This window comes from Corapipo altera, unplaced genomic scaffold (genome assembly GCF_003945725.1).
Source record: "Corapipo altera isolate COAL_440 unplaced genomic scaffold, ASM394572v1 23, whole genome shotgun sequence".
NCBI lineage: Eukaryota > Metazoa > Chordata > Aves > Passeriformes > Pipridae > Corapipo > Corapipo altera.
Window position 1 is genome coordinate 15,530,249 of NW_020884878.1, and position 14,141 is coordinate 15,544,389.

A 14,141-nucleotide genomic window follows, 5' to 3' on the forward strand; every position below is an offset into this window, starting at 1 on the left:
ATTTGACCCAATTCAATTTTTATCTCAAAAACAACAACTGAAACAATTTCCAGTTTTGCTGGAGGACATTGAGGAAGTCTGTGAAGGTCAGTCTGTCTTGGTTAACAAATATTGGATCAAATATTGACTGAATAATCTTCAAGTCACTATGAGGGATCTTTTCCCTGTATGGAGAAGTGTTCTTTAATGTGTAGAAAAGTTGGATGCAGACAAACTGACTAACTACCAATACATGATAGATCTGAAGGTATCGGACCTGACCCGTCTCAAAGAACTGCCCAGAGCTGACATTTTGCATCTCTGTTGTCTTAGAGGCTACTTAAATCTGGTCTATGCTCAAAGTGCTTAGAAATTCCTCCTACCCTTGCAGCAGCTGATGCTTGGGATTCTCCTAACAAAGTACTCAGTGTCATCTGGCCTGCTGGACACCAGCCATGGAATACCTCTATGGGAGAAGATGGATTAGATGGAAGCTGCTCATCTAGGCAGAGCCTGAAGTTTATGTGAATAACATAAAAAGTGCACCCTGGAGTGGTGTGCCCTGGGACTTGGCTCTGGCTTGCTCAAGAGGCAGCCCTGACAGCATACCCAGCAACAACTTCAGCCACAAATGATATGGGTCATCACTTGATATGACTGTGTGCTTGATCTTAGGGCCAGGAAAGTGTCAATGCATTGATTCAGATTGAATGCTCTCATTCTTCCAGCAGTTTTGGACTTGCTGAAATCTCTTGGGTTGTGTCATGTAGGTGGATGAAATTATAATAATGATAGAAAACAGGTCTGGAAGAGACTTCAAAAAGGGATCTAATTCAAAGCAGAACTAGCTGCTGTTTCCAGCTCTAAAGATTTCCCAGTCATTTTTCCAGTGCTTTGTTTTCCATTATTCCTACAAACAGAAAGTCTCTCCTACTGCCTAAATTCTTTGTCCTTTCTCACCATGAATGGTGCTAGTCATCAGTTGACTGTTTTTTAAAAATCCTCAGTATTTTTAATTTTCCCAGGTGGACTTTCTCTCTGACAAGAACCTTTTGGTCAAGTGACTGAACAGGGCAGGAAAGGGTAAATCCACTCCACATTTAAGAGCTCTAGATTGATCTCTTGAGAAGGGACAAAGTGAATAACGAAGATCATTTATTACAGTTTTTTTGTCTAAGTTGTAGTAAAGATTTTTGTGGAATCCTACTGATTACAGCCACAGCATAAAAGTCCTTCCTACATCATATGCAGCTGGGTTACATGCAAAAAGGGCAATGGCTTGCTTGCACTTTTTGAGCACAGTTTTCCAGTGCACCTCTGATTTGTAACTCATCTTGTAAAGGCTCTGGAATTCCTTATCTAGAAGAGGTTTTATGATCATCTTTCCCATAATCTATGCTGCTAATGAATCTATCACAGAACTTCCACCTAAAAATAAACCTAATGCAAATGCCCATATTTTGCATTATATTGTGAGGTACCACATAGAAAAAAAAAAGGAGTCTATAAAGAACAAGGTGCCAGATAAGTCATTGGCTTATAGGTTGTGGCAATATCCACAACACTAAGCCCACCAAATTTAAGAAGCAGTGAATGGCAAACTTTGTTTTCTGTCACTCTTAGGAAAAGGTAAAATCCAATATATACTATGCAATATCACCTAAGATGGAAAGGATTTATTTATTTAAACTTTCAAATCAGCAAAGTATTTGGGAAGGAAAAAGTATTAGTTCACTGTAGAGCAGTCAGATAAACAAATCTCCCTTTAATTGACACCTATGCCAGCGTATTCAGACTAAGCATGACAGAACCACTTGATGTTTTGGTGGTGAGTCCTCTACATAGTTTCTCAACTCTGACCTATTTCAGCCACTGCTTGTGATTGTTGATAACTCCCTTACACCTGTCCAGTTGAAAATCAGCCTTGCCTGCCTTGTCAGTGTAGATATACGAACCTTGACCATGCAATTCCACCCTGTAACTGTTGTGTTTTCTGTTTCAAAAGCATTAACTGCTGTCCGTCACAAATGTCTAGCCTGAGTCTGATATCATTTGTTGATCATTTAGAAGTCTACCAAAATGTATGGTAAATGCTCTTGACCCAATGTTACACCTTTCAGCTATCCCTTTTATTCATGCTAAGGGCTCAATGCTGAAATTTTATAAGATCATAATACATTGCCACTGAACACGCACCTCTCCCATGTGCCGGAGGAAAGCACTCTGCAGAAGGGTTATTAGAAGATGCGTATCCGAGTCTCAGAGAGTCTAGGTCATTCTGGAGTATTGGCTTACGCTATCAAGGAAGGTCTGTTCCTCTTAGTACTAGCAGCAAAATTTACTGGGTTAGTATCTCATGGAATATAATATCTAATGCAAACGCAGTATGACAACTGACCAGAAGCAGTGGTAACACACATTTCATTCACATTATCCCTTTACAATATCATTCTCAAGAAACTAACATAATAGAGGTAGCATAACATAGCATTTACTATCTAGGACTGAGTGCGGTCCCAACTCACATTCACACTTTTGTTTAGAGACTGAGATTATTCAAGACTAGTTCTTCTAGACCAGCCGGTAGTCTTAGAAGAAAAGAGAGTTCTACTTATAACCAGACATAATGATGGGAACACTACTAGGTCCTTCTAACTCCATTACACTTTGCTGCCATTTGATTAGTGAAGTCTCTGGGTGCTGCTGAGGCTGGATACATTTAAGCAGGAAACATAAGTACCTATAGGTCCTGGTACCAAGCACATGGGCTATTCTCAAGCACATATCCACCTGCAGAAGCTGACCGATTCTCTGTATTAAGACTTCAATTAAAAAAAACCAAACTATGCCTATCATGAAAGTAAATCAGTCCCAGGAAAAACTGAAACATTTTTGTTAATCTACTACTGAGTCAAAGGAATATATTAAATGTTTTTCATTTAAGATCAGAAACTGTACACAGACATCTGGAAAAATTACTAATTTTATGCCAAGATCTTCTGCTCATTTCCATTGGCATGGTGGCCTTTCTGGTCAGGATGCCAAGTCTGTTATAATCAGCAGAATTAAGGGCTCTCAACGCTTCAAAAGATTGAGACCTAATTGCTGCAAAGTTTGTTAATGCCAAGGGGGAAGATTAGCATCAGGATTTGGGCCTTTGCCCCAAAAGAACAGTACGAACATTTATAATCATTAGACAGTTGTCAGGACAGTGCTGAGAACTGGGCTGTACAGAAGCCTGCCTTAAAATTTGATGAACTAAAAAATTGAATAAGCTTTGGGTTCAAAAGGTTTCCTTTAATGTGCATCAAGCATTTTCATGAAATAGAAGTAACTGCACAAATTTACTATTTAGCAATAATGGGTCATATCAGAGCTGGCTATGTCTTGATCTCCTGTTGAGATGACAGCATGCACCATGCACTGGTCTTCTGCCAACACAAAACAAGTGTTAGCAGATTTATTCTTAATGAGTTCATCACACTGAAGTACCAGTTAAAGGGAGTAGGTCACAGATTATGTTTGTTTAGTTGTCCCCATGTGTCTTGTTAATTCAACACACAAATGTGATGCTGTGGATAGGAATCATCTCCAGTCCATTGTGCCTGACCAACCTCTGCACTGACATTTATAAGTTTTCTTTCTGCTTGAATTTGAGGTACAACTCCAAGGTCTACAGAGTGAATTTTATCTGTGCCAGGTTTGAATCTAGCCCTGCATATATGTACTTTCTCCTCTCATCATCTTTTCTGACCTCTTTCGCTACTGAAAAAAAATGTGAAGCAAAGTTGGACTTTGTGGCCTTGGTTGGATTTGGTGATCTTAGAGGTCTTTTCCAACCTTAACTACTCAAAGTTTGAGGTAGGGAGACAGTTTCCAGCCCTATTATATTGGTACTTTCAGATCATATTTCTCTTTATGCATTCACCCTTCTCACACATGTTTGCATGTGGTAGAAGCCTTGATCATGCAACCCTTTGGATTCAAAGATGATTAGAGCATGAAAGGAAGATTAAGAATGAGAGGAGACAGATGTAGGGATCTGCTGAAGGAGCCACACTACATTCTTTTCAAGGTACATAAGAAACCTGGGATCAGTTGTTGGGTATTGTTACAGGACATGATGACACACACAGCCCCACAGGCAGATATTAATGCCTAGAGAACACCACAACCCCTCATTCTCAAACCCTCACCACTCCAATGAACCATGCCCACCTACCTTTTGGTTTAATGCCTTTCTGCACAACAGAACATCCTTCACATGAAAGTAGGGTACCTGCTAGAGGAAGATCTTAAAGACCCAGAAGCTGTGCTGCATTTCTGTATTTTATTGTGTAAGGGAACGAGGTTTACGTTTTAATCCATGACTTCGTTTCTCTGTCAGAAAATGCTTAGAATTTTATATGCTGTCTTAATCCCTTTCTCCTGCATGGGAAGACGGTATCCATTGCCATATTAGTAAGGAAAGGCATAGGTTAAGATGAAATAACCTTATATAACTATTACATACCAGTATGTTAATTTTCTTGCAAATGCATCATCTCCCCTGCTAGGCTTCTAACATCAATCTCATTTTAAATATTCTGTCTTGGATTTCATAGAAGAAGCAGTATGTGATAATACTGTATGAACACTTAACAGCAAACGCTATTTTCCCTGAAATCAATTTTGTGTCATAGCCCATTAGGTTCTTCATGGCAATGCAACATTTGAAACTACAAAAGCTTTAGTAGGGCATCTGGATTACACAATAGAATCTTCTCATTGACAGGATATGCTTAAACTGCAACTTTGATGGTGAAGATACCTAAAAGGGCTTCTACACCTTTCTTCTCTTCAGTTTTGTTTATAGAGCTATCTTGGAAACCACAGCACAAACCGAATTTTGAAGTAATTCAGCTTAAAGATAAGCCTTTCTCTTTTGTTTAGTGAAAGGGGCTGAATCCAGAGCACAGTGGTGTAACCCCATTAACAGTTGTACTGGCAAAACGAAGAGACAGTACAGTGTTGCACGAGAGCACACTAACAAGAGTAGGAACTCCTTAAGCCACTTTTAGTGTTTGTAGTCAGTGCCTTGTTATTTCATACCTACCCAAAAACTTGTCCTATCAAAGACTAGCTCTTGCAACTCAAATTTTATTCAGTAATCAGTTTCCCAAGGGTTTGTTCCTTGTGATTTCAAAGGTATACAGAAATTTTTCATCAACTAGGACTAAATTATACTCCATAAGGGGCAATTATTTGGAATGCAGATAAAACATAAGAAAAGGCTACATATCAATGGTGTCAAAGCTGGCTTCTTTTTAAAAGCAAGTTAATGCAGGAAGAAGTTGGCATTATTGGTAAGTGAACCACCTCCAGAGCAAAAGCATTTCACTGATGGAAAGAGTCAATACACAATAACACACTTGTGGAGCAGTTTATGGTGGCTACACAAGATAGAGTTCAGTAACAGCAATAATAGATCAAAGAGCATAGAAGTAGCATGAAAGCTCTTAAGATAAAAACCATAAACTGTCTCACCTGGAAGTAAAAGTTGTACACAGAGGATGTTTTGAGCACAAGCTTTTTGTCATGAGAAAGCTGTAGCAGCAATACCAAGTGTTGCCTCTGCTTCAAACAAGATGTTTGCATCCAAAGTATCTGTATACAATCTTCACTTTAGACACTGTATGAGACTTCATTATCCACCTCCACAGTTTTCATCATGGCTATAACTCCAAGTATTTTTCTACTTTCCTTCCCCAGAGTTGATTGGCTCGGCTCTCGAAAGGCATTTTTGGCAGCTATCAGTTTGCTCTCACCAAAAATCCTCTGCACGGACACCGTATCACACACTCTGTCATTACCTCACCTCTTTTCAGGTGCCCTAGATATTCTTTGTTTGTATCTGACTTAATTGCAGGGACTGAATTAAAACAAAAGCATTCACTGCTTTCTTCCCCTCTGTATATTGAACCAATATACAAATCACTGCAGTATAAACATGGAGTCTATGTTTATCAAATAACTCTGACAAAAATTGAGGTGTTTATTCTGTCCTTACAAAGAAATGAAAGAGAATTTGACCAGTGTAGGAGTAAAAACTGAGTATTAAATTCTGCTTCATTCACTCAGTGCACCATTCAACCATTTATTACGAACAATAGCTCGACAGTACAAGAATACAGTACTCAATGCAGAAAAATGGCAGATCTGATCCACAATGCATGAAGTTCCATCAAGATCCATGAAAAATAAAGAAAATTGAAAAATACTGGGTAGTGTAATTCATTTAATGTTTTGGCATCCCCAATTGCCTCACATTACATCATTTCTGACGTGTTTCTTTAAGGCAGCAAGCTTTTGCATACTTGTTACTTAAATCAATATCCAAGTAATTAATCCTATACTCAAAGTCTTAGGTCTCTCTGCTGTCTTTTATCTGTAAACACATCTCCTGATCATCTCCTTTCTCTAATTGCTCTAAAGGTCTCAGGGGAGACATCACCCAGCTCCTTTTAATGCCCTTTATTTCTGCTCAAATTGTGTCAGAATTATGCTGTTTCTCTTACAGAGTCAGTAATCCGACCTCTGAAGGACACACCATCTTCTCTGCTTTGCTTCGTTTCTTGCTTTTGGCAAGAAACATCAAGTCCCTTGATGTTTTCCAGGTTTATCTGTGATGTTATATGAATACTGTATATCCCTTGGAAACAAATTACCCCTTAATTCTGTAGTTTTGTGCTGTATGCTTCAAGAATTTTTCTGGAATATATTTACATTGAAATCCCTCAGGTTTATAAGATAACAACTTGAATGCAGAGTACAAGAACCCAAACACAAGTAAAAATACCCATATGAGAGAAGATCAGGACTCTGGACTGGGATTTAGAAATCTGGAATTACTTCTTGACTCACAAATTCCATGTGTGAGCATCAGTTACAGCTGTATCATTGTAAAACAGGAGTCTCTAAAGGGATAATGAAGTTCTGCCCATGCCCATCCTCTCTTCAAGCCATCGCCTTGGAGCTAAATTGAAGAGATTCTGTATGCCCTAGGGTGTTAATATATTGATAGGATACTTGAACACCCAGATGTTTGAACACATTAGTCCTTGTGTGCTTCAGAAGGTACAGCCTAGATCTATATATACTCTGCACTGGCAAATTTGCAATCTGTACTTTCAGCCTGTTAGAACTTCCTTGACCAAGTGGTGTAGATATAACACTGTTATCTTTTTACCTCTTTTCTTTGCCTTCAACAGCTTTTTCATCTGTTCTGAATCATAAGCATTGCGATTGTAGCTTACTCTGTGTACATAATTCTTAGTTAGATAACAGTGAGGGTGCAGATACACATAATACTAATTAGGACTTTACAAAATGTTCAAACAAATGCCTTGTATTCTGCACAAATTCAGTGACTAGTTTTAGTATGAAAAAATACAGTCTCTTATGTTAATCAGCCTTTTTGTTACTAGTATTCCTCAGCTTTTTTTAAATTGAATTATCAGCAAAACTTTTGTATTTTAAATTTTTTTGGATGTAGAATGATCCTATCCCAATATGTTTTCGATTAACCTTTCCTTTAGCAACCACTGTATGGCAACTCTTAGGAGTAATCCTTACACTCATGCAGTGTACTATTCAAACTCACTAAACATCCTTAGAGCTGTGTTGACAACAAAAAAGTTACTTATAGTCTAAACAGAAACTTGGTAACAATTGTGGACTCCTCTGAATAGATCCCATCATACCAACATGGCAGGAGACACTCAAACAACAAATAAACCTGCACTAGTAATCTCTTCAAGGCATCAGTAGTATCAGCATTTACATTACTATTAAAAAAAAACCACAGGGCCTTTTTAGCCCTTTGTTGATTCTCATAACTGGGGAACAGGGTTTAGAAATATATACTAAACAAGGCACTTGAGGCACCTCACAGGGTCTTGAGGTCTTTGGTGATTGGCACATCACAACTCTGCCTTAGGGGACTTCCTCTGGGTACCCATCAGACAGTTCATCACAATGTGCCCTGGTACCATGGACATGGAGCAGGCAGCAGAATCTGAGTTCCTGGAATAATTTTCACTGATCAACCTAATTAATTTAAATTTATTAATTTAATTAATCCATTGTTTAAATTAATTTAAATGCCATTAATCAGTTTACTTCATTACTCCGATGACAGAATTGCAGTGGGAGCCAAAGCACAAAGCAAACAAGCAACCTGGAGAGTCAAGTCAAATGTGAGGAGTTAAAGTTAAAATAATGGTATAAACACAGCACATTAATGTATTGCAAGGTCATGGCTGCTCAGTCAAACAAGGACTGTATTCACCTTAACCTTTCAATATTTTGTGAGGGATAATATATTCTGAGGCGATGAGAACTTGTCTACTCCTGGCTGTTATGCAGGCATATATTTTGACTGAATTTAACCAATAAATCCAAAACAAGAAATGCATATTCCAGCAGTGAGTACAGCTTTTCCCTGAAAAGTAAGAAGTGATACTTCCAAAGAACAGTTAGTGCTCCTTCCTGCCCCTGTCTGGCCTCCCTGGCCTATCCCCATGACCCTGACATGACCAAGGCTGTGTTCAAGCCCCTTCTCACTGGACCTGATCCTGGTTTGCTAGAGCTCAACCCTGGTCCTGTCTCCTAACCATGGACTTCACTGATGGTCTTGGACTCTGGGCTGACTCTGGCTGCATCCCCAGCCAGGCCTTCCAGTGACTGATCAGGAAAGTCACAGTTTGCCCAGGATAGAGTCCCACTACCCTGAAGGGGTGGGATGATGGTTTCTCCATGGAGACTTCAAGAGTCTGTACAGTCCCTTTCCTGCCACAGTGAGTGCAGAGCAGCAGCCCCAGACATCTGCCAGGATCTGGCCACAGTAGTCTTACTATGTGTGATTGCAGGGATATGCAGGTGGTAAAGAGGTAGAGTGACATCCAGACATAGTCAAATTAAGGGGCACTGGGGATACCCGGAGACTTCATTATCCAGTTTTATAACAATCCAGATGTTTCTCCTTTAACAAGTCTATATTTGTTTTCCCATTCCTAGTCTTCCGGTGACTACGTGACGCTTACTTGTTTGCTGATGTGGACTTTTGGGATCCCAACAAATCCAGGCCAGGGTTGTAGATTTAAACTAAGGTTTTGGTAGGTTTGTCTGTTTGGGTTTTTTTCTCTGATGGGATGCCTATCCCAACAATATTTACTAAGCTGCCACCTTCTTCTCCTCTATCATCTGAGTAACAGGGTTGCAAACCTATGGTTATAATCCAGGAGATACTGTTGCTTTGCCATTGACTGAGGAGTGGAAATTGGCAGAAAACTCCAGCTAAAATAGATCCAAACTCAATTTCCTTCAGATACTTTGGTTCTGTAGGAGTTGCACATTTGCATTGCCTGTTTCAGCTTACTTTAGCTTGGTCTGTGCTCCACTGTAACTCCCATCCCCCTGTAAGTAGAGTTCACTCTCTTCCAAAATCTGTTTCATGTCTTCTACTTCAGAGTCTCCATTCTAGGGATTAAATTGCTGCAACTGACTTTTAGGATAGCAGTACACCCACTTAAATATTTCTAAAAGATGTATAGACCATATCTGCCATAGCAACTTGGTAACTGATTTGATTTAAAATCCAAGTCTCAGCACAGAGATGCTTCATATCTTCCCCACAAAATTGTCAAATAAAATACAAACAACGAAAAGTGGATTTTTTTCAATACAAGGCACCATATTCTCCAAACAACCCTACACATTTGCCTTCTAATTGCTATCACTAAATTAAACGTGTGATCCTAATGCCTTGTGGATGCTATCAAAACCCATTAATAAATCGTCTCAGAAGTCAGGTAATCTGAATTTGAACACAAAGAGCAGATCTCTTAGGATGCTACCACCATTCTTCAGTGTAGACTCACACATTAAAGCTTTGGATAGAAATATAAGGATTTTTTTTCCAAAGTAGGTAGCCATAAATATGCTAAATATTTACTGTGATATCTATGCAATTTTTCATTCATTTGGATTGAATTCCACTCCTGTCTTGTGGGTCAAAAGCAGTCCAGGAGCTACCTACTCTGAAAAGTGGAGTTGTTGGTTCTTGTGTGGCCTCTACCCTACACCCTTGCACTAACTGTAATCATTAAATAACTACATGGTAGTTTTCCGCACTTCAGTTAAGGATACAAAACTGAACCTCATTATTTTGTAGTCTAATATAATATTTTCACAGAAAATAATAGCTGAATATTTTTTCCCCTCCTTATGTTTCCCCTTTTCCTTTTTTGGTCAAAACTTCACTACTTGGTTTAATTTGAGATTTGATGGTAGACAGTTGGAAATATCTGTTTGGATTATCTTTAATTGTAACTAAAACTAGAAACTGTTTAGAGTCATACTTGTCAGAAGCAGAAATGCTAAAATCTTAATTAGTCAAGAGTTAAAAGAAGATTGAAATTTGGATGTGGAAACCAAGGAACAGCTTCATCATCCAGGTAAGTACCAGGACTGGTTAGTCAGTACTTCTGTACATAGCATTAGTGATCTTGATAACACTGCCTTTTGTCATTGTAAAAGGATGATGAAATCGCAGTTGACAAAGTACACAGGTAGTGGGAGCTTTAAGTCTCACTTGTAACAAAACTGAAGTCAAAGAACTGAGATGCTTTGAAGACATGAAATTCTTTGTTCAGATATAATTCTGAGCAGTGCATGTTGCCAGGGGCTAGAATGAACTGTGTGAAAGAAGCAAGGAGCAGATCCAAGCTCCATTAGGGATTACATTCTCCATAACTGCAGAAAACTGGAAAACATCCAAACAGCTTTGTGTACTGTACCTGCAAGGAATACGTGATAATTAAAAACATTAGACATATTATGTACTTGACAATGAATGATCCCCAAGTCATTGGATGCTGTTTAGCAGCTTCAGTTAACTTAAAGTAAGTAGTCTGTTTATGACATTCTAGTACAGAATCATGAATTCCAGGCAAAATGAAACACAGAGGCTACGAAAACAGCAGCAGAATACAGAAGATTTTGCAACTGAGAGGAAGCCAAGGAACAAATCTTGTTATTTCTGGGATTCAACACTAAAGAAGGATCAGCTCACAATACCAGTATGATCCCAAAAATGGCACAATTAACTATTGACAAAGAAAATAGAATTTATGTAGCACAGACAGCCACCCAGCCCTATAATAAAGTGATTTAGGGTACACTAGCATTCTGGCAATGTAGATATAAAAAGAACTTTGAAAGTGAGACCAAGTGAGAAGCACAATGATCTACCCACATTACTTGCAAAGACCAAGGTTTCCTTTTCCACCACAGAAAAGAACACTCCTTTTAAGAGTGAACAACTGTTGTCCATCTCACTGCACAGTAGAAATCCAAAACAATTAAGAAACAGTCTCAGGATGTTTATATGTATCATAAGTAGTCTTATGTTTTGTCTTGTTAAAGAATTAAAATTTTTTTTATGTGTTTAAAAATCAAGCTCTTGTTAAAAATCCCCACTGAAATTGTCTAAGATTGTAAAGGAATTACATTTAGAAGGCAAGTACACTTGTATAAGAAAAAAACATCTTGTGATTATTATATCTTAAAACACTGCATTCAATCCATCATAGTGGATAAAATAACCTACAATTTACCATCATACCAATAGCATCTTTAAGGAACCAGGTGGAGAATCTACAAGCACAGCTGAAAAGTTGTTTGGCACATTTCATCAGGATTGCTCATGAATATTTATGTCACATATTTAGACTAATGTAAAAGGCCACTGTCAAGCAGAAATCATGAGTCAGACCCCAGGAGCCCATTCAAAGTTCCAGGTTTCTTTTTTGTTTTTGATATTGTTTACTTTGCACCTTTCAGTCATCTGGAAATACAACCCTAGGCTCATCTTGCTCTGCCCACAGTACAGATGGCCAGAATCAGCATCTAAAATTCAAATTGCATTTGGTAGACACAGGATGGATTAGAGGTAATTAGGGCCTCCTTTTTTTGCAGTAATTATAATTCTGCTTGATAGAAAGTTCCATCACTTTTGAAGATTTTTAGTTTTTACTTCTAAGGGAAAAAAAACTCCACCAATGATTTATTGTTCTCTTTAACAATTCCATATTGACTCACACTTTTTTATAGCATCCACGAAAAAAAAGAAAATTCTGTATATTCAGTATGGTGTTGATCTTGAGTACTGAACTATGGAAGGTGCTACAATAAAAGAGCTTGTGTCATTGCCCCAGAGATAGTTGGCAGGAAAGATACTTGTGCACCAATGCAGAGCTGTGCAGGGAAACAAGCTGGGTAGATTGCAAGTCCGGAGAAAACCCTGTTGTCATCATTAAACAAACAAACCCTTTCCACTACCTGAGCAAAGTGAATTCTGGAACAGAGAAGATTAAAAGTTTAGAGACAGATCAACAGGTCAAAAACAGTGCTTTATGCTCTAGAGGGAGCAACTTAAAAGCACTTCTATATGGCTACAGGGAATCACTGACAGAGCTTCTATTACTATTCTGTTCCAACCCATGCTTATGAAAAAAGATCACAAGCCAGTCCTCTTTATCTGAAGAGTAATACAGTGGAAAGCAGCAGGAATATCCAGTCAGATGACTATATGGAAACTATTTTGAGCAGGACAGCAAGCACATACTAGCCAGTCTCCATGGAGGCGCTCCCTGACATTGTTTCACAAGCTGATAGTTGCTGGCTACCTTTCCATCCTCTGATTTAGCTTAGAATCATACAATCATAGAATTGTTTAGGTTGGAAAAGGTCTTTTAGGTCATTGATTCCAACCACTTAACCAACACTGCCAAGTCCCCCACTAAACCATGTCCCTGAGCACCACATCTACACATCTTTATAGCACCTCCAAGGACTCAACCACTTCTCTGGGCAGTCCGTTCCAATTTTGACAACCCTTCCAGTAAAGACATTTTTTCTAATATCCAATCTTAACTTCCCCTGTGAAATTTGAGGCCATTTCCTCTTGTTCTGTCACTTATTACTCTCGAAAAAGACTGACTCTCACCTCACTTCAACTTCCTTTCAGGAAGTTGTCAAGAGTGACAAGGTCTCCCCTGAGCTTCCTTTTCTCCAAGTTAAAACAACCCCAGCTCCCTCAGCCACTTCTCATAAGACTCATGCTCCAGACCCTTCACCAGCTTTGTTGCCCTTCTCTGGACATGCTCCAGCACCTAAATGTCTTTCTTGTAGTGAGGGACCCAAAACTGAACACAGGATTCAAGGTGCAGCCTCATCAGAACCAAGTACAGGAGGATGATCACTGCCCTGGTCCTGCTGACCACAGTATTTCTGATACAGGTCAGGATGCCATTGAGCTTCTTGGCCACCTGGACACACTGCTGGCTCATGTTCATCCAGCTTTCAACCAGCACTCCTAGGTCCTTGTCTGTTGGGCCACTTTCCAACCACTCTGCACCCAGCCTGTAGCACTGCATGGGGTTGTTGTGATTTAAATTCAGGACCTGGCACTTTGCTTTGTTAAACCTCATTCAGTTTGCCTCAGTCCATTGATCCAGTCTGTTCAGGTTCATCTACACGCTACAGGAGATCAACACTCCTGCCCAACTTGGTCTCATCTGCCAACTGAGTCAGGGTGCACTTGATCCTCTTATCCAGATGATATCATGGATAAAGATATTAAACAGAACTGGCCCCAATACTGAGCCTTAGGGAATACCACTGATGACTGGCCTCCAGTTGGATGTAACTCCATTCACCACCACCCCTGATCCATCCTTCCAGACAGTTTTTAACTCAGTGACGAGTGCACCTGTCCTAGCCAGGGAGAGCCTTTTACCATTATGTTTAAGAAAAGAAAGTTAGCTCCTCTCTTCCTTTCTCTTTTTCATTACAATGCTAGAGGTTAAGTATGGATAAGAATGGATTTATCACTCAGTTATTCTGATGTGTCATGCTGTAGCCCTTCCCTGCAGTAAGCTGACATTCTACCAAAGTACTTGAAATTCTTCACTGTAGGCAGATGGAAGGAATACAGCAAAGAAGAATGCACATTATACTAGAAACACTTGCAACTGCTTGGGCCTGGACTAAACCACTGCTTGCTTAGTTCAGCACCATCATGGCCACATGGTAAGAATGATCACTAGCATCACAAAAAA